Source organism: Epinephelus moara, chromosome 23 (assembly GCF_006386435.1).
Source record: "Epinephelus moara isolate mb chromosome 23, YSFRI_EMoa_1.0, whole genome shotgun sequence".
Lineage (NCBI taxonomy): Eukaryota > Metazoa > Chordata > Actinopteri > Perciformes > Serranidae > Epinephelus > Epinephelus moara.
In genome coordinates, this window is record NC_065528.1 from 17,226,331 (window position 1) to 17,246,471 (window position 20,141).

At 43.4% G+C, this 20,141-nt stretch overlaps 2 protein-coding genes across 10 annotated transcripts in view; one reads left to right on the forward strand and one right to left on the reverse strand.

Annotated features, from left to right (window-relative positions):
• The window catches only part of nrcama (neuronal cell adhesion molecule a), an 84,682-nt gene extending 73,276 nt beyond the window's left edge, over positions 1-11,406 (reverse strand). For all 9 annotated transcript variants that reach the window (XM_050036595.1, XM_050036593.1, XM_050036599.1 and 6 more), the window contains exon 1: positions 11,250-11,406. The gene's annotated coding sequence lies outside the window, so the exon portion shown is untranslated. The remainder of the gene's footprint in view (positions 1-11,249) is intronic.
• LOC126385082 (dnaJ homolog subfamily B member 9-like) overlaps positions 1-20,141 on the forward strand; it is a 77,282-nt gene that overhangs the window by 22,526 nt on the left and 34,615 nt on the right. The gene's annotated exons all lie outside the window — the stretch shown is intronic.

The window sequence follows — 20,141 nt, forward strand, 5'->3', positions numbered from 1 at the left end:
AGCAGACGCAGCTTAAGCTGACAGATGACTTTTCCACGCTGGGAACTGCTCTGTTCTCCATCCTCTTCATCTGCTTGCTGGACAGTTTGTATCTTTTTCTACAAAGGCATTCTTTCAGTACGAGCAGAGGGCACTTGTTGAAGGCGGGCTGGCCTCAGAGAGGCCTTCACTCTGGGGTCAGACGAGTAGGATCGAGGACACATGCGGGCACCATTGAACCGGAGCCGCTTTTCCCACACCATACACAAATGGACAATTAGCAGATGCACTGGACAACTGAGGCCAGACTCACAAAGAATTATATCTTACTACTAGGAGTTCCCCTAAACGTCACTACAAGACCAGAATTCACAAATGCTTCAGAGAGCAACTCTTACTAATCAATGAAGGGACATGCACACAGGGTGTCTACTATAATCCAACCTGGTCTCATTCCCAACTCAAATACCAACGCTTGGTCAGTGGCCCTCTGTGTCAGATGCCGACGCACAGAGGCACCCTTTGGCGGCAGTATGAGACCCACTGGGTGGCAGCATTTTTTGACACCTTGAGCAATTGCTGTAGTATAGAGTCCACATAAGGTGGGTGGAAGGGGAGGTGGATGGGTCAAACAAACTCCGGACTTTCACCTACAAGACTGCTGTTGGTATCCCATGTGAAACCAAAATTTATCTAACTACAACTTAATGTGCTAGTATGTGTAGCATGCTACCATAGTGAGACGTATCACATGACATTACATTATGTTATTAACAAACTGACTTATTTTAAGCCAAGTCATTATGTTTTTTAATATACCTAACCTTCTTCTTCTTTTATCAGATACTGAAATTTAATGCTTTTTAAGACCTTTTCGAGATAATTTTAAACCAAATTTAAGGCCTAGAGTTGTCTTGCTTTGGTCTGAATCAGGGCCTAAGTTTATTACAAAGTTGCATAGTTGCCTAGAGTTAATTCGTGTTCTCATGGCAGCATTTACAAGCAGACCAGATCAAATGCCTTGTGCGAGAAAGCTGCTCTTGATTGGTCAGAATTTCCATGTGGGAAAAATCCAGGAAGTAAACCAAACGTTGAAGAAGAGTACACTTGCAAGATAAATGTGACACTTTCTAACGTCACAATGGAGGGACAACTACGCAGGTTGATTTTAGCGCTGCTCATCGTGGACTATATTGCTGTCATTGTTCATTTTAGTCAAACCATACAGTTTGAAAACGAGGCGCGGCTCCAACTAGAAAACAATGTTTTGATGCATTGGATGTGCTGAATGTGCATATTAAGGCAGTACAGGAGGAGGTGCACATTAATAATCCTCCAGGACTGTAACATGCTCATGTTTAACCCAAACAATGTGTCATGTGACTGCAGTTGGTTCAGATCCAGGTCGGAACACGTTCTCACCACAAACGAACCGCACCAGAGTTCGTTTGTAACCGGACCGAGACCACCTCTTCAAGAAGGTCTGGTTGTTTTGGTGCGCACCTGAGTGTGATTGCTGTGTTCACACCTGCCCAAACGAACCGCACTTAGGGGGCAAACAAACTTGAGTTCAACTGAACCGAACCAAACAGGGCAGGTGTGAAAGCACCCTAAGACTGCTATTCGGATGAATAATCTTTTTCTCATTCAAGCATTGCAGGTAAGTATGAAGGTCAGTAGTATATAAGTGGTCCCCTGCAGAGGTAGGTTTTATGTAGGACATGGTTTAGGTGAATCTACATTTTGCCAACAGTTTATTGCAAGTATAAAGTAAAAAGAAATCAATAGACATTCAGACTTTTTGGAAACCCTGACACAAGACACACAGTGAAATAAGCTATAGTGTGTTACCAGAATATTCTGCAGATATAAATGCCCCCTGTGGTGTAGAAAATGACACCAGAAATGACACCAGTCTTGCCGCAGGGAATACTCGGGGTCCCGCGTAGGTGTAGCGTGAGCATCGTCGGCTTCGGGCCAATGAAGTGCCTTAAAAAGCTATACATAATTACACACTCTACAAATCATGTGTAAAGGCTTTAAGATAAATTTGCCAACAAGCTAATCTCTCCTCATGGCTGGGGGTAAAAGATGTCTACCTATGAGAAAAGAAGCTAAAAAAAAACCCTCTTTTTATCCCTCCCATAAAAAGTGATGATGTAGTCCTCCATGGCTGACAGATTCAATTATGCCCTTTAAAAACATCTTTAATAATCTTTGTTCAGGCTGGTTGGTTCACAACCGTCATGTGACGCTGGTGCCTCGAACCAATTGGATGTTTGGTGTGATAAGAGGAGCTCTTTAATGGCTTCTTTGACCCAAATCCTCACTAATCATTTTAGAGCTGTGACAAAGATTCTGCTGGATGGGGGGTAATATTATTTTTAAGCCTACTGTACCATGAATTAATCTCCCACCGCTGGGATTTGAACATTTCTCCTTTGTTTCCTGCTAAAAGAGGATATATATAAATACCATATGCCTTTGATAAGTTTACATGTTGTGTTTTTCTTTTCCAGAAAACCCAAAACCTCACACTTTTTGTCTTAATATATCTTAAGCTGTGAGTGGATTTAACACGACTGCAGTCGTCTGCCACGTTGAGCATAATCTTTGCCTGCATATGGCTCTGTATGTAAAGTTAAATCGCCCGTTGAGACAGATATTGTTGATATGTTTTTACACTCAGCTACTACCAGTCTGGCAACTCCTCTGCTCTCACCCACTCTCCCATCTGTTGCCCACCTGATCCACACAAACAACTCCTCTGCGGCCGGCAACAGGGCTCAAACCCACTGGTGCATCATGGGACAGTAAAAACATGTACATTATTGACCTTTGAAGCTCTTGTATCATGGGAGTGTGTACATGAGTGTGTGTGCCCATGTGTTTCTGTAGCGCCACGCCACGTCTCCTTTTATTAATCTCCAGTCTCCTGCTCTACTTCAGATGCGGCCTGGCACAGCTGGTGATCGCAGCAGCACGTCGCTCCTCTCCTCTCCTCTCCTTTCTGCTTTCCTTTACTCCTCCTCACTGCAGCTCTGCTGTCCTCTTCCTTAGTCATTCCACTCAGGTTTTACTCACTCTTTTCCTCCGCACTGTGCTCCCTTCCTTCCCTCCCTTTTATTTCCACTCCTCTTCCTGCGTTGTTTTTTCTTTCCTTTCCTCTCCTCTTGACTTTCCTCCTGTCATTTCATCTACCCCTCTCTTTCCCTTTCCTTTTCTCTCCTCTTCTGTCTTCTGCTCTCTACTCTTCCCCTCCTTTCCTTCCTTTCCTTTACTCTTCTGTCCTCTCCTGTCATCTCTCCTCTCCTCTTCCCCTCCTCTTCTCTCTTGTCCTCTTCCCCTCTTCCCCTCCTCTTCTCCTCTTCCCCTCCTCTTCTCTCCTCTCCCTTTCCCTTTCTTTCCTCTTCTGTCCTCTCATCTCTCCTCTGTCACTCCTCTTCTTTCCTTGTTTTTTCTTTCCTTTTCTCTCCTGTCTCCCCTCCTCTTTCCTGTCCTCTCAGTTTCTGTTTTCTCCTCATTTCTCCTCTTTCCCTCCACACCTTCCTTGTACTATTTCCTTTCCTCTCCTCTTCTCTTTCCTCCTCTGTCCTTGCACCCCCTTCCCTTTTCTTTTCTCTCCTCTTCTGTCTTCTCTCTCCCTCCTTTCCTTTCCTTTGCTTTCCTCTTCTGTCCTCTCCTGTTATCTCTCCTCTTCCCCTCCTCTCCTCTCCCTTTCCCTTTCTTTCCTCTTCTGTCCTCTCATCTCTCCTCTGTCACTCCTCTTCCTTCCTTGTATTTTCTTTCCTTTCCTCTCCTCTTAACGTTCCTCCTCTGTCCTTTCATCTCCCCGCCCTCCTTCCCTTCCCTTTTCTCCTCATCTCTCCTCTGTCACTCCTCTTCCTTCCTTGTATTTTCTTTCCTTTCCTCTCCTCTTAACGTTACTCCTCTGTCCTTTCATCCCCTCGCCCTCCTTCCCTTTTCTTTTCTCTCCTCTTCTGTCTTCTGCCCCCCACTCTTTAACCTCTTTCCTTTCCTTTACTCTTCTGTCCTTTCCTTTCTCCTCTTTTCTTCCTCTCCTCTCCCTTTCTTTCCTCTTCTGTCTTCTCATCTGTCATCCTTTCCTCCTCTCCTTTCTTGCATTTTCTCTCCTCTTTCTCCCCCGTTTTTTTTTCCTCTCCTGTTCTCTTATCCTTCCATCATCTCATCTGTCCTCTTTCCCTCCTCTGCTCTCCCTTCTCCCCTTTCCTTTCCTTTCCTTTCCTTTCATCTACTCTACTCTCTTCTGCCCTCTCCTATCATCTCTTTTCTTTTCCTCCTCTCCTTCCCTTTTATTTTCTCTCCTTTCCTCTTTCTCCCAAGTCCATTCCTTTCCTTTTATCTTCTGTCCTCATCTCATCTCTCCTGGTTCCCTCCTCATTTCCTCCTCTCTCCTCTTTCCTTTCCCTTTCCTCTCCTCTTCTGTCCACTCATCTCCCATCTCTCCTTTTCCTTTCCTTTCCTGTTCTTTTCCTTTCATCCTTCTTCTTTCTTACCTTTCCTTTTCCCTTTTCTCCTCCTCTCATCTCTCATTTCATTTCCTTTTCTCTTACCATTCCTCTTTCCCTCCTCTCCATCCCTTTTTTCTTTCCTTTCTCCTCCTCTTCTGTCTCCTTATCTCTCCTCTTTATCCTCCCTACTCTCTCTTTTATCTCCTCTCCTGGTTCACACTCTTAAATGAATGACTTAAAACATATACTAAAATAAACGTATACTGATATACTGTGTGAGGTGTTCAGTGTTGGGTTAAAGGAAATATACCTGACATTAAACCCTCATGCTGAAACCAAGCCTGTCTAACACAGCTGTTATATACACAGCTCCTTATAGTCCTTCATTGTGCAAAAACTGGGTCTCTCCCATCTCCAAGCAATAACATCATCTTCCAAAAAAAAACCACAACAAAAAACCATCTGTCTTGTTAGGAAGGCAGAGAGAACAACAGCATCTGCTCTCTCAGAAATCTACCAACAGCAGCAGCAGCAGCGGCTGTGGCGGCGGCGGCGTCACACTCCAGGCTTTCCCGGCTTTAACGTCCCCCGTTTTCCAATTCATCAATCTTCAGCCAGTCATGGTAATTTAATACGTCCCGGTCCTTTAATGAAAACAGCCACCCAAACATGTCCGTCCAGCTGTGAGCCAAGGCTGTGGGGGTGTTTACGTACCTCCCCCTCTAACCCACCATCATCGCCGCAGGGCGCTGATGCTATTAACCCAAAGCATACAGAAGAATCTATGCTGCTAATTGTATGCATTTGGCTGCAGCTCCCACAGTGGCCTCAGTGACGTGAACCAGAGGTGTATAAATCTGGACTGAGACAAAACCCAGGATGACTTCATTAACACGTGCACCTGCATACTTCTCTGGTGGTTGCTCGTGTGGGGAGTGAGCTGATCAACCTCTGGGGATGAATTAAAAAAGAAGCATTGTTTCCTAGTTGCAGCAGCGTCTGGGGCCGCACAGGGACTGAGGATCAAAACCGTAATTGCAGCACAGTATGCAGTGTTACACATACACAACATGAGCAGCATTATGCAGCTGGAAAATGCAGAATTCCTCACAGTATTCCTTCAGTTTATCAGGGATAATGTGGGCTGCAGGCAAAAAGCAAAATCCCACCCATATGAATTGATAGTGATGATATTATGCAGGGTTGTGATATGTTTTATTTCCCAGGCAGGTGTGCCTATGTTATAGGTAATTAGTCGATCAGTGAAAAAAACAAATATTTGCTGGTTTGTCCACCTCGGGTTTCCAGAACTTGCGACGGGCATTTTCCACGACTTTTTAATTTTTTATAGTGTAAACAATTAATTTAAAAAAGGATTGAAACAAGATGGCTCCTGGTTCAGACCCTGGGGTTGAGGGTTCAAACCCTGGGGTGGGGGAGCCCTTCTATGTGGAGTTTCTGTGTTCTCCACGTGTCAGCGTGGTTTTTCACCAGGTACTCTGGCTTCCTCTCACCATCCCACCAAAGACACACAGGTTAATTGGTGACTCTAGAGAACAGGGTTTGGTTTTATAGTCTAACTGTACGTTCAAACCAACAGCAACCAGAGATTCCAAAACGGCGGAAGTCATTCATTTTCAATAAGAGCCCGGCGACTTGGGAGACCTGGTCATCAGCCGCGCGTCTTGGGCGACCAAAGCAACTGGAGCGGCTCGGAGGGGAGTTAAAATTCGTTTAACTTTATGGTAATGAGCTCTGATGCGGTTCGGCGACAACCAATCGGAATGCTGACGTGCTTCGATGAAGCGGGTCCAAGAGAACAAGCCATGTAACTTTGGTTCCTACAGGACATTTGTTCCAACAATGGATATCAAGAAGTTGATTACTTGTGTTTGCGCCCACTCAGTGCTTTATAATGTGTCGCTGTTCGGTTACAGAGACCGTAATAAAAAGAATGAGTCTTGGGACTGCGTCGAAAAGGTAGTTGGTTGGTCTGGTGAGTTTTAAAGTGTGTAATGTTCGTAATAGAGGAGAGAACTGCAGGCTAATGTTGCGACATAGCACGCAAGTCTTCCTTGCTTGGTTTGAATGGACTGACATACGTTTTCTGTTTTCATTGACCAAACATAACTTTGTGTAGGCCAACTATGAGCTTTTTGACTGGACAACAGTAAGCAGCAACTACACTGTTTTCAAGCCAGTAGTCCGCTTTGCAGCTCCTTTAAATTGACAAGCACGATCGAACGTTCAATGATTCACGTGATGAGCGACTAGACTCGTGCTTCTTGGGCGTCCGCGAGAGACTTTGCCTCTTTGGAAGCTTCAGGTTTGAACGTAAAGTTAGGGAACGCGAATACAGCTCTCCCGGGTGTTTGCTGAATCTATCCACCAACCCTCCCGCCTGCCCTACTCGGACTTTCGCCACCTAACTTTTGTTCTAGTCCCGCCACGTTTCCCCCTGACGCCGCCGAGCACCATTAAACTATAACAGCAACTGGTCATGTATCATGCCGACGTTAAAGGACGGCTTTTTTGTTAGTGTCTGACGCCACAAGTCACTGCCCACGCGCCGGATTTCGACAACTTGAGAGACACCAGGTAAACAAGTAATATTCATACTGGTTTAAATAAACAATTTGTTTGTATATCCCGATTTTTGCTGAGCAATGATTTTGTGTGAAAGGAATTAAAGGCCTGTCTCAGATATAGGCCTGTTGATTTCAGTGATTTAAGCAAATAAAAGCCCAGGCTATTAATTGAAGTTTTATGGTACTTGTGTGTTTTGTTTTGTTTTGTTTGGCAGAAGTACTCAAATGTGTTCATTAGCATTTTGTAAACTGATTATTTTTTTGATTTTCAGCTGTCGGTCGGACAAAATAAGCACTGTGAAGGTGTCGCCATGGACATCAGGAAATTGTGACGAGCAGTTTTTAATTGAATAAATACAGTCCATTCCTGTTAATGGACATACAGACTTTAGTATATTTAGCTTGTTTCTCTTTTTCCTTTCTTTGTGTGAAATGAAAGAGACCTAACCCCAACCCTGATCCCCAAACAGCCTGGGAGCCAAACTATGCATCCTCCGTGTCTGAAAATTGTGTCATCACTTAAGGCGACAGAATGAGAACCTAAAGCCACCATAAGCTCCATCACCTGACTTGTGTCTAATGGGCCGTGGATAAACGGGAGAGCGGAAGAATGACGATGACACTGCATCTGCTGTGAATAATGGCTCGGCGCTGGCTCTGCACTCACGAGTCTGGGGGAGTTGTCACAGGAGACTGAGGTCGTGTCTTGCGATATCTCTCGGGAGATAAAAGCTCGCCAACAGGAATAGTGGTGCCAACGCACAAACCATGCCATAGCACTACATCATATGTTTCATTTCCAAAAATGAGACGTACTCCTAATCAAACTAATTGATTAACAGCCCAGATGAATTAAAATAAATGATGTTTGCAATGTTTAAAATGTGGATTCATTTGGCAATCTGACTTCTCCACAGCAGACATTTTGAATTGTTGCAGCAGTAAAAGAAGGAGCGTTAAGAACAACATTAACCATGGCTCAGCTTTATTCAAGTGCCATCATTTCATCTGATCATTTACACCTGCGCTGTTCCTTCTGTGACATCTCAAAATGTCTTCTGTGACAAAGGCCTATTAGTGTTAAATAGCTTGCATTTCTGTTAATGTTATATTATGATTCACAAACAACAGGTCATAATGTTACTGCAGAGAGCCTCATCCAAAGGTTGAGCGTTCTTAAAGGAGAAGAAAGATAGAAACACACAAATACAGTAGAAAGTGCTGACTGGGACTTTGAGAATGTGGGTTAACAGGCTGATATTAGCATTCGAGTGCAGCTTCAGGTTTGTGCAGAACAACAGAGGGCTTCCCGCTCACAGCAACTGATCACAGCTGAGCAGCTTTACATATAAAAGATGAGTGACGGCTTATTGACACAGGAACTTATTTGCATGAAGTATGGTTGAGGCTCAGAGTCGTATTGTACCACGTGGGGTTCCACCAACAGCGGATGCAAACATTAACACTGCGTCAAGTAACTCGCAGTTAGACTGACGGATTCTCAATACCATGACAGGGATTCTTCCGACTCTTCGACTGTTTTGTAGCCAGGTTTGATACAGACTGGTCACCAGTCAAACAAACAAGTGTTCTGCATAAATCCCTGCATGTGGCCCCATGGGAATTTAACCACAAGCCTGTTTGTTATCAATTCGTTACCATTGAGCGACAGGACAACCTGTATACATTTATCAATTCATTTCAATCACAATGTGAATACAAAATAGGCTATTAATGCTATGTGGCAGTAAGGGACATATATTTTATACAGTACAGCTTCTATCTTGATATCGCCTGCAAGTGACGTCAGTCAGTTCATCATTTTGTCTATAAAATGTCTTAAAATAGTCAAACTGTCCACGTTACTGTCACACAAGGGAAAGAAGTCGAGAAGAAAGAAGTCATTGAAATCCGTTGCTCAGGCAGTGACTTGCAGCGTCAGAAACTGATAAAAAAAAGGCCGTCCTTTAACGTCGGCATGACACGCAGCCATCATCGTTATAGTTAAACAGCATCGGGAGGAAATGCGGCGGAGTGGTGTTAGCATCCCATAAGATTATAAAGCCAAACCCTGCTCTTTTTTCCTAAACCTTACCACATGCGTTAGTTCTTGGAGGAAAAAAACATGTCAATTTGCGTTGAGACTGTATGTAAATGGTAAATTGCCTGTGAAAATGGGAGTGTATTTTGAAAGAAGACAATGCATGTAATAGGCAGAACTTGACAGGGATGCCAGAATGTCAACAACCAACGCATCCAGGGTGCGTTTCATGACGTATCTAGACGTGGAAAGTCCATGACCAAATGTCGATATGTGACGAGGTCGGGGTGAGAATGTGTTGCAATGGGGGTTTGAGCGTCAAACACTTAATTTCCTGCATTGTTGGCACTATAGGATGATACAATGTTATCACGATACTTAAGGCACTAGGGATGTTCGATCCTCGGATTGGGTATCGGCACCAATCACGTTATTTTTACAAAATCGGAATCAGTAATAAAAAATCAGAGGAATCAAAACAACAAAAATGACCAGGTTTTTCATCTGAGCTGTTTATTGTTGCCTCTGCTTTCCAGTGTATTGTAACCGAGCGTCCTGGGTTCGCCTAACTGAGTGCAGCTAATGAGCAATAAACGGACAGGAGTCGAGACAACAGGTTCAGCGGCCACCGCTTCTCTCTTTATTCCGAGCAACACAGCCACACTAACTGTGTAACCTCGCCTACCACAGCCCTATGGCAACTCTGGAGGGACAATTTAGGCCTTGAGGATTTACCCTTTTTCAACTGCAAATTATATCCCCCGAAGAAAAAAAAAAAACATTTTACTTTATTGCTGCAAAATGTATCTATTGGATTGATAAAGCAAAAGTAAAACAAATCAATAGGTAATGTCCGTGTATCAATACAACATTGCCTCACAAAATATCGTGACACTATACTGTATCGAATTTTTCCCCCTTCCCAACAATTTATGATGTAAATGTCTTTAATTTTAATAATTAATTCAATTGAATTTCTGCTACTTTCGTGTTTTTACTGGGGGTGGACAAATGCGCAAGCTCTAAATATGCTTTTTTAACAGTCCTTTTTTATATTTGTTTCAAATGTGTTTTGAATGTGAACCATGTCTATCTATTTATATTGATGGGGCCGTGTCCCCCGCATTGCCCCCAAAATCTACGCCTATGCTGTCACATATGACAAAGTAAAGCAACAAATCATCACATTTAATTGGCTAAAACCAGAGCGTTTGGCCATTTTGCTTTAAAACTGACTGTAAGTGATAGATCGATTAATTAAAACAGCACTTATACTGATTGCAAATGCTCATGATTACACTTTGGATTCCTTTCCTGATGGATTTTGAAACCCAGTAAGGTGAATCATCCTTTTTGATTGACTGTAACCATCCCATGTCAACTCCAACTCCTGACTTGCTTATCCCTTTGCATTTGGAGACATGCAGAAAGAAATATTTCCCTCTATCAGATGATATTTTGAGCAGAAAACTGCAGATATCACAAATAGTCTCTTTCATGGAAAAATATATATGATGCTTTTGCCCCCACCCTCTATATTGATCAGTAGACACCTGCTGACTATTCATATCCCTACATCTTATATCTGCAAACAAGGCCTTGGTTTGTCCCTGCTGCCTGCCTGCCTGCCTTGAAGTGAAAACCCTTGGATTGACAGCTGGAGGAGCTGAGCTACATCTGGCAGCATCACCGGCAGACATCAAATAATCCTGTGAGCCTGCGGGCCTGCCTGCACCGGCCGGCGGCGGCAACAATAAGCACCAACCCTGCTGCTGCTGCTGCTGCTGCACCGCTCAATGCATCCATTCAGTCCAGCAGCACATCAACACATTGCTTTCCCTCCCTCCACTTGCTCTGATGCTTGCTCCTCAAGATGCAGTATGCAGTGCGGTGAGGCTGCTCTGCCTTTGATGCTCAGCAGAATCCACATTGAGGGAAAAAAAACACGTCAATCGGCGTCCATATTGCTGAAATATGTGCACCTGGTCATCCCAGTCAAGCAGCAGCAGCAGCAGCACCGGGGATGCTGGTGTCCAAATAAAAACGCGCCCACTTGACACATCCACTGCACCATAATTCTCAAGACAACAGGGGTGGAGGAGGAAAAAATGCAATCTCCATCTTCACATAATAATGATTAAAAAAAACAAGAGGCACGTTCAAACTCACCGTCTGCAGCAACCCGGCTCCTGCTTCCTCTCCCCGGCTGTGACTGTGTAGATGCTGGAGAAAATGAAGAGGTGTGCGCATATGTGTGTGTGTGCATGTGAGGGACTGTGCCCGGCCGAGTGTGTGTGTGTCCGTCCCCCCTCAGCCGCTGCAGCAGCAAGCTGTGGTCCACACGGATACTCGGCTCTCCTCACCAGCTCCCCCGCCGCTGTCAAAAACCAGCAGCGACAAAGATCGTCTATAGTTTGAAGAGGAGGGCGCACTCCACGGAGAAAACCTGGCCATTGAGCGCCTGGAAGATGGCGTTGTTTATCACAGTTTTAATGCACCGCCTTAGTTTATATGTCAGGCCTGCACATGAGCTTTTTATTTCTCTGTTTTAAATGACTCAGAATTGAACTACATTAATGTTCTTGCATCGACATAAATACTAAATACATAAATAGATTTTTAGCTCAAGGCAATCCTGCTGTAAACCTAAATTCATCACTGGGTTATTTTATATAATAAAGTTTTTGGAAGTGGGAGGATTTATTAAATGTATAAGGATCCACAATACGATGTTATCACGATGCGATTTTAAATATGCTGCGATATGTTGAGTATAGCGATAAAAAATATTGCCTTTTTCCAACTGTAAACTATGTCGCCAAAGGAAAACTTTATCACCATCTGTTCGATCTAATAAGATAAATTCTTCAGACTGAGCGTCATCTCACTTCAGCCATTTTCTTTTTTCTTTTTTTGCAGCAAAGTGTACCAAGTGGACTGAAAAACAAATATAGTATATCACTCTGATAGGCTACCCAAAAAATTAATTTGTATTTGCAATATTAATAATTTATATAATTTTTAAAAAATTGATACGATAAGATAGTGCCACACAAAATATCGCGATACTATACCGTATCGATTTTTTCCCCGCACCCCTATTACACACATTCACTCACCATCTTTGATCCCCTGAAAGACTCCCCTCTCTCCACCATGTTATTTCTCGTACATGGAAAACATATCAGAGTGAGACCTCTTTATTTTTCCCTCCACTATCTGTGGGCCGGTGCCAATCCGGTGCAGACAGAAAGAGAGAAAGAAAAATCTGCAACTGCAGCGACCCCGCTTTAATGAGCGGCAGCAGAGGGACCTGCACACACATATGTGTGAAGTAAACAAAAACCCTGCAGAGCTGTGTTATTGTTGCATCTAATAAAAGCTCTGGGATAAGGTCACATGTCGTCTTGTGTGTCTGTGGGGAAAAAAATACATCTTTTAATATACAGTTTTGGTATATTTATCATGAGAATTAAAAGATCTCTCTCTTATTTCTAGGGTGATTTTACACTTTAATAATATTTATCATTGGATTGCTAGATTTTGAAATGTTATAACATAGCAATTTAATCACTGTCTCTTTAAGTATTTGGTGATCTGTTATACATTTGTATAATATTTCTTGTATTACTATATTGCATTAAAGGAATAATTCACCCACAAAATGGCGACTTGTATATTAGTTAGTCATGCGGTGTTACTTTGAATTAATTAAGAAAACTTTGTTTTTCTGTCATGCCTTCACAGAGGACGGCAAACATCTTGATTTATATCAATTGGGGGCCACGTTTAACAACAGGAAACCATATCAAAACAACCATTCACAAACTCTCACACAACTCGCACCGCATAATCAAAGTTTCAGTTATCCAGTCGTTTGCTCAGTACCTCTCAAACACGTGCATTTTCGCAAAAAGAAAACGTAGTATTGGAGTCTGGCTTTGAAGAGATCATAAAGAAGTTTCACTTTCCATTCAGTTGCAAATACTGATACCCACTTTCGACAGTCATGCGCTGGCTTGGCTTGGCTTGGTTTGGGCCATCAGCCAAGCACAGCAGAGATTTGCATTTCAATTACAACAGGGCTACCATCTTGAAGGTGTGTCTTTAACTGACAATGGTTTGTCTTAAGTGCAGATCTACGGCTAAAGTCCCCTGTTATTTTTGCCCACCTGGCTAACACTGGCACATTTACAGAAATGTTAATTAACGTGCGTTGTCCCAAATAAAATAAATGAAATGAAAATGAAAATTTGCCACATAAAAAAAAACAATGCAGGCCAACGAGGGCAACAGACGCTCACCAATGGCCCAGTGTTGACCAATGGCTGACGGCCAGCTTGGTGCATTAATGCAATATAGTAATACTACTGCAGTGATTCTTTAATTGTACACTTTTCTGGGCACCCTGGTGGCCTACGAGTTTGGGGTGTTGTCTTTGAACTGCAGTGCTTGGGTTGTATCCCATCTCTCCACTGTCAACTCTACAATAAAAGCTTAAAATGCCCCAAAAAACACCTGGAGTTTGGTTCATTTGAACAACGCCCTCTAGAGGACGTATGTGAAAATGTATAACATGGATCAAAATGGATATCAGCTGCAGGTTGTGGATGTTTCCCAGGTCAGATAGGACTCACAGGTGCTCCTCTGCCATCAACACTGGACAGGTGTCTCAAGCAGACACAGCCGTGGCGGTGCTGGTGTCAAACGGCCCACTGCACATCACATTATCATTACCGGCTCACCAATGCACATCACAATGTGAGCTGCAGAACTCACACGGCAGCTGTGTGTGAACACCCATCACTCAACTCCAGTCTGGGACAGCCCGAGCTTGTCTCACACACATTGAGACCCTGTCGTCAACACCCATCAATACCACTAATGTCCACTCTCACTCTCTTTGTCAACCAGGCAAATGAGAGGTGAGAGAATCTACTTGACATCTGTTTAAAGAACATTATTTTAAGTGAAAAGTGAAAAGAATAAAAGTGGTGAACATGGCTTTTACTGCCACGCCTTGGGGGGAAAAAGGGTATGCATGTACAGTTTCTTCACATGATAAACGCAACACACTCATCCAGCACCGAGGGGCATTCACGACTGAGTCATGAGCTGTTGCTACTAGTGCTGATGTGAAGGCCTGAGGGAAGGCTGGAACCAAAACAAAGGAGTTTTAGCGACGGAGCTCTTCTCACAAAACTTGATTTAACATGAGATAACCATGCCTGTCTGCGTGTATGCGTAAGACTCCCAGAAACCCGACAAAGATCTGCATCAGCTCACTGATTTAAATGCGTAATTGCTCTCCATGGGTGTGACTTAAAAAAAAACATAGATTATCTTTCCAAACATCTCAGTGTTGACCGAGAAGACTGAGTTTACACTGCACAGACGTTGGAACTGGTGGGCACAGACAGTGTTGTTTGACATTCATGCGGGGCTGTTGGACAAATAGGATGTGTGTGTGTGTGTGTGTGTGTGTGTGTGTGTGTGTGTGTGCGCGCAGGTGTGTTGCCACACTAACCGACTGGCAGAGATCTGTGGAGAGCCACATGACTGTGTAAACTGTTCTACCATTTCTTGTCAATGAGGAGATGTGACGACAGACAGATGTGTTTTTCTGCAGCATGACATTTCAGACATACTGCCATGGAGTGTGAAATATTCCCAGGTGCTTTCAACATATTTCCTTTACCATTTCTGAAACTGTGTGTCTACTGTCTCTGTGTGTATTATAGTCCAACATACTGTATGAACACAAATATTTACCTTGGGTCCTGGAATTTATGCGGACGCCTCTTGACACTCACCACCCACCCAATTATTATTGCAGACCAAGTACTCCCCTCATGGCAGCGGCATTCCCCATGGCAGTGGCCCCCCAGAAGGACAATGCACCCTGCCACACTGTATGAACTGTTCAGGAATGGTCAGAGGAATGTGACGAATACCTCAAGGCGTCAACCTGGCTATCAAATTCCCCAGATCCCAATCTGATCAAGCATCCATGGGACATGCCGGTACCCCAGAGTCAAATCCGATCCACAGTTGGGCCTCCTTCGATCGGACTTGGCTCAGACCTGTCAAGATATGGACACTGGACCTCTGGTTGTGTTCTGTGCTGTCTAATACCAAGGCGTTGTCGACGAATCCTTTGAGTCTTGCGGGGTGCAAGGTGGGGTACCGGCACTTCCCACGCACGCTCGCTCAAATTAAGATTTCTGGGGCTGCACGATTAATCAAAAAATTCTCCAAATCACAGTACGGCCAAGTGCAATATCCATGATGACCTGGTGTTATAGCTACTGCAGTAATATGTCAGTAAACTAAACTGTGTATTGCAGGAACGAACTGCTCAAGACAAAACACTCAACCTGTTTCAGTATCATTTCACATTTTTAGGATCTATGCCAAGCCTTCTCCGAGGCGCCGTGTACTTTAAAACCAGTTTACACAGGCCAGGATATATTATAGCACGACAATGTCTCTATGACAGAGCCCAGCTTCCATACTGTTGTCATTTACGGCCTTCCTAACTTGGGCAGAGAGCTCCATCACTGACAGTCTGTGATATGAAACAGCTGGGGTACATATCCTGAGGTGACCCTGGTAAGAAAACTGAACTTGTGAATTTTCTTGAAGTCCTTCAGAAAATGAATCCTGTGTGGGCTTCACACACACACACACACACAAACACACACACACACACACTTCTAACCCCTCAGGGACTTATTTGCCGGCTTACTTGCATCATTGGAGTCGCAGTATCCTTGTAGATTATGATCACCTGTTCATGGGTGGCTCTTGTTACGCAACCATTTTTGTCTATTTGCATCCACAGCCCAGGGTTCTGACACTGCAGTGCACTTAAAAACAAAAGCCAAGGCATGACAAAACAAAGTGAAACAACTTGTAACAACATCTGCTCGCACGCTGGGCTGTTGTTTGTATAACAACATGGTACATCCTGGCAGGCGTTAAGCTAATAAACAGTGCATGCCAACTGAAGGAGCTTGAAAACAAGAGCCTGAGAAATTGATAGCGAACTTAAATGTGATCTCTGTTTCTTCACTGCAATGCCAGCTGTGAAAAACACACTGCGAAATAAAGGAGGTCGATTATGTAACAGATTTCAACCAGATCAGGGACATTTTTAGGCAAACGTGGGCACACATACATTGAAAAGACTGTAAACTGGAGGGGAACTATAACGGTTGCTAGGGAACACCATAAGACCAGACAGTCCAATTCTGTTTGAGGAGGAGGAGGAGGACGAGGAGAGACGGACAGCTCCTGCCACAACAAGCAAATAATAGTGCAGTGGTATGAACTATATATACATATTTCCCACTCCTTCATGTACGCACAGCTTGGCAGACTTTACCTCGGCACTTTGGCCTTTTACGCTCAGAGAAACTGCCAACAGGATGAGCATTGCCGAGTGTTCATCTCACGTTCACCTCATTTGTCTGTGCTCATCAAAGAGTCCGTCTCCACGCAGCTGGACAGGAGACTTCAATAAGTTTGACAGTGGAATTTCACAGCAACATCACACGTCTATATTTAAAGTTTTCGGATCATCAGAGGTGTGTGGTAAAGTCATAAATCTCACCTAAAAATTCATTCTGTTTACTCGAGTCACTCCCTCCATGTTGTATGAAGTCATTCAGATAGTTTCAGCTTTACATGTTGAGATTTGCAAGTATTCATTTTAGAAGTATCGACCTTCTTTTTTACAAACTCTTACGCAACAATACTTGGCTAGACGCGTGTTGGCGCTCCTGGATGCGCCGCCCCGCAGCATTTTACGCCACTGTCCTATTTCCAGCCTTGCTGCCCCTGGAATTAAACGCATTTTCCCCCTGCTCATTTCCTGCTTGAACNGCAAGTATTCATTTTAGAAGTATCGACCTTCTTTTTTACAAACTCTTACACAACAATACTTGGCTAGACGCGTGTTGGCGCTCCTGGATGCGCCGCCCCGCAGCATTTTTACGCCACTGTCCTATTTCCAGCCTTGCTGCCCCTGGAATTAAACGCATTTTCCCCCTGCTCATTTCCTGCTTGAACACACCAGCTCCCGTAGCAGCTCTTTTTCTCTGCTCCTTTGGCAGCTCGACTCCTCTCCTCACCATGGATGCATAAAGAGAACTCTGTAGCTGTTGCTGTGTGTTGTGTTTGACGAAGAATGGATGTGGAGAGACTCGTTAAGGTCAAGAAATATCCCGAGCTAAACGACCCACAGTTCCCTCATTATAGAGACAATGGCCAAAAAGATATTGCCTGGTGAGTCATGGGTCTGGAGAAAATTAGGGTATGTCACATGAATGTACACATGATTTTAAATCAATGCAGAGGTGGAGGAAATACAGATCTTTTAGCAAAAGAAGTAATAACTTTGCATGGTCGTGTGTTGACTGGCTGCAGCACGACACCTGTTTATACGACAACGATTTCAACCAAAAACGGTAAACTTTAGTTGCGTTTTGTCTGACGTTTAAATGACAGCGGCGTTTCAGGTGCCTGAAAAGGCAACGTTTTGAGAACGGGTTCCAGAGTGCAATTTTTTGGAAACAGCACTGTCTCTGTTGTCATGTAAACTTGCAATATGCAGTTCCTCTGAAAACTGAGACTTTTCTCACATGCGCATTACGTGTCCAGTCACTAGGCATGCGCGAGAAAGTCAACCATCACAACAAGAATGGCGGACTCCCGAGCTCTGTTTGTGCTGCTCACCCTTTTGAATTTATCAACGCTTCCTCAGCAAAGTGTAGATTTAATGTGGCAACTCCACGTCATCGTCCGTCCAGACAAACATTCGTGCGATTGCCATTTTGTCCGTTTATACATCACCGCTCTGGCGCGTGTTGTTTCATTACAAAGTCGCACTGCCAATTACTGGCCTGGCATGTATACTACAGCGTTTTGGTCATTTTTTGCGGATCCGAGTGCACAGCAATTGTTATCAAAACGTTGTCATCTGAACACAGAACTTTTTTCAAAAAGGAAATGAGAAACAATGGCACAGTATGCTAGGGGTGGCACAGTATGTTTTCAGCTTCAGGCACAGACAAGTAGTGCATCTGTGCTTGTTGTTAAACGTGGCCCCCATTCAGTTTGATTCATTAAGAATTTTCTCAGTTTTTGGATTCTTCGGTCACCGTGGAGGCATGCAAGAATACAAAGTTTCCTTCACCAATTAAACGTAACGCGGGATGATTCACTTATGAACAAATAGTAAGTTGGGGGGTGAAGTATTCCTTTTTAAGCGCTGAGAAATACATTCTGTCATCCCTTTTTTCTCTGACACGGATGGTATTTTAAAACCTAAGAAAATTAGGAGGTGAGGTAAATATTGTGCTTTGTGATGTGAGTAAACCAACCTGTGTGCTCCAAGTCAAATTCAGAAAATGTATTTCCTTTCTCAGGACTTTGCCTACCAAGGCATCAGCAGCACCTGCTTTGCATCACCACACTGTTTGTTCCAAGTGCATCGATGTACCTAAACTGCAATGTATATCATTCCATTGCAGCCAATATACAAAGTCCTTAGTAAGAGTAAAGTAAGACTTCCATGCATCTATTTGTCTCTGAAACACATTTTCTGCCCCACCACCAGCTTTCAATGTGGATACTCTTGTCAGATCGCTCACCCCTGGCTGTTTACCCAATAAAAAGACCCTTCCAGAGCAAGGCCAAGTGTAGGCAACACTGCCATAAATCAGAAATGACGTTTGGGTGAAGCTCAAGCTGGCACTGAAAAAAAAGGGCATGAATCTCTCAGTCAATCCAGTTATAACTGTGACAGTTTGAAAACTGGAGTGAGGCATCAGTCAAGACATATCTCTCTATATCTTTCTGACGTGTCATTGTGGCAGAGGTTTGTAGGTATGCCTCCTTGTGGCACATTGTTCACGTTGATTGGGGTAACAACAGTGTGACTGGGAGGAATGACGCCGTGGAATTTGAGCGGATTCTTCAATGGGAGTGAAACAATAAAGCAGAAAATCAATGTGTGCGATTGGGGGAATAAAGGCAATTCATCATAGGAGGACACTTAGCATTCCTTTGTGGCAACTCTATTGTGTGGGCTCTTTGTGTGATGTGTGTGTGTGTCAGCAGAATATAATGACATATATTTCCAACCTGCTAATTTTATGAGCAGAAAAAAATTAAAATCTTACAGAGGTCAAAAAAGAAGATCAAGGTTTGAAAATCCAAAGTTTATTATTTCATGACATTTGTTTCTTTCATTCAACCAGATATAAGGAATGCAGGTATCACGGCAATTAGGATTCTCACAATGTAAAAAGGGTGTCGAATTTATAAAGTGTGCCACAACGACAGCAGGGCTGAGGAATTCAAGCTTGAGCAAGGTTAAAGGCATGAGCTTCGTACTGAATAATGGGCCACAATGGAGAACATGCTTTGTGCCATGAGGAAAACGGTAATCGCACATCATCATCAGTATCGAAACAGTTTTCAGTGTCCGTATGTGTCATTACAGCACCGTGAAATTCATAATCAGCAGCACATCTTATGTCATATTCCTAAATCCTAGCAAGAGCACTCAAACAATTCATAATTACTTCAAATATTATTTACATTTTCTTGGTTAAGAATCATATTTTACAAAGTGCATGAGGTCTTTTGTCTGTACAGTGTTAGAAATAGGCAGTCAAGTTGTTAGTTTCACTGTGCAACCATGTATTAATTACATCTTAATGTCTTCAAGTCACTGGAAATGCAAATGGACATCAGTCTTTTTAACAAAATAAAATACAGTTATATTAATATTAATTATTCATAATATGGTAATGGGTCAGTGCCATATTACTGCCTTTGTGCATTTCAAAACCAAAACCAGAATGTCACTTAAAGACGTCGTAAAATTCATACATTTATGAACTATGAACATTTCCTTGTATATTATTCTGTCGCCATGGAGAGTTGGGCCAGTGTAAACATTTTCAAACCGTTTTGAAATTAAGCCAAACACCAGACCGGTATACCGAATTTTTCCACAAGGTGTCGCAGTTGACGCGGTAGCCGCTCCAG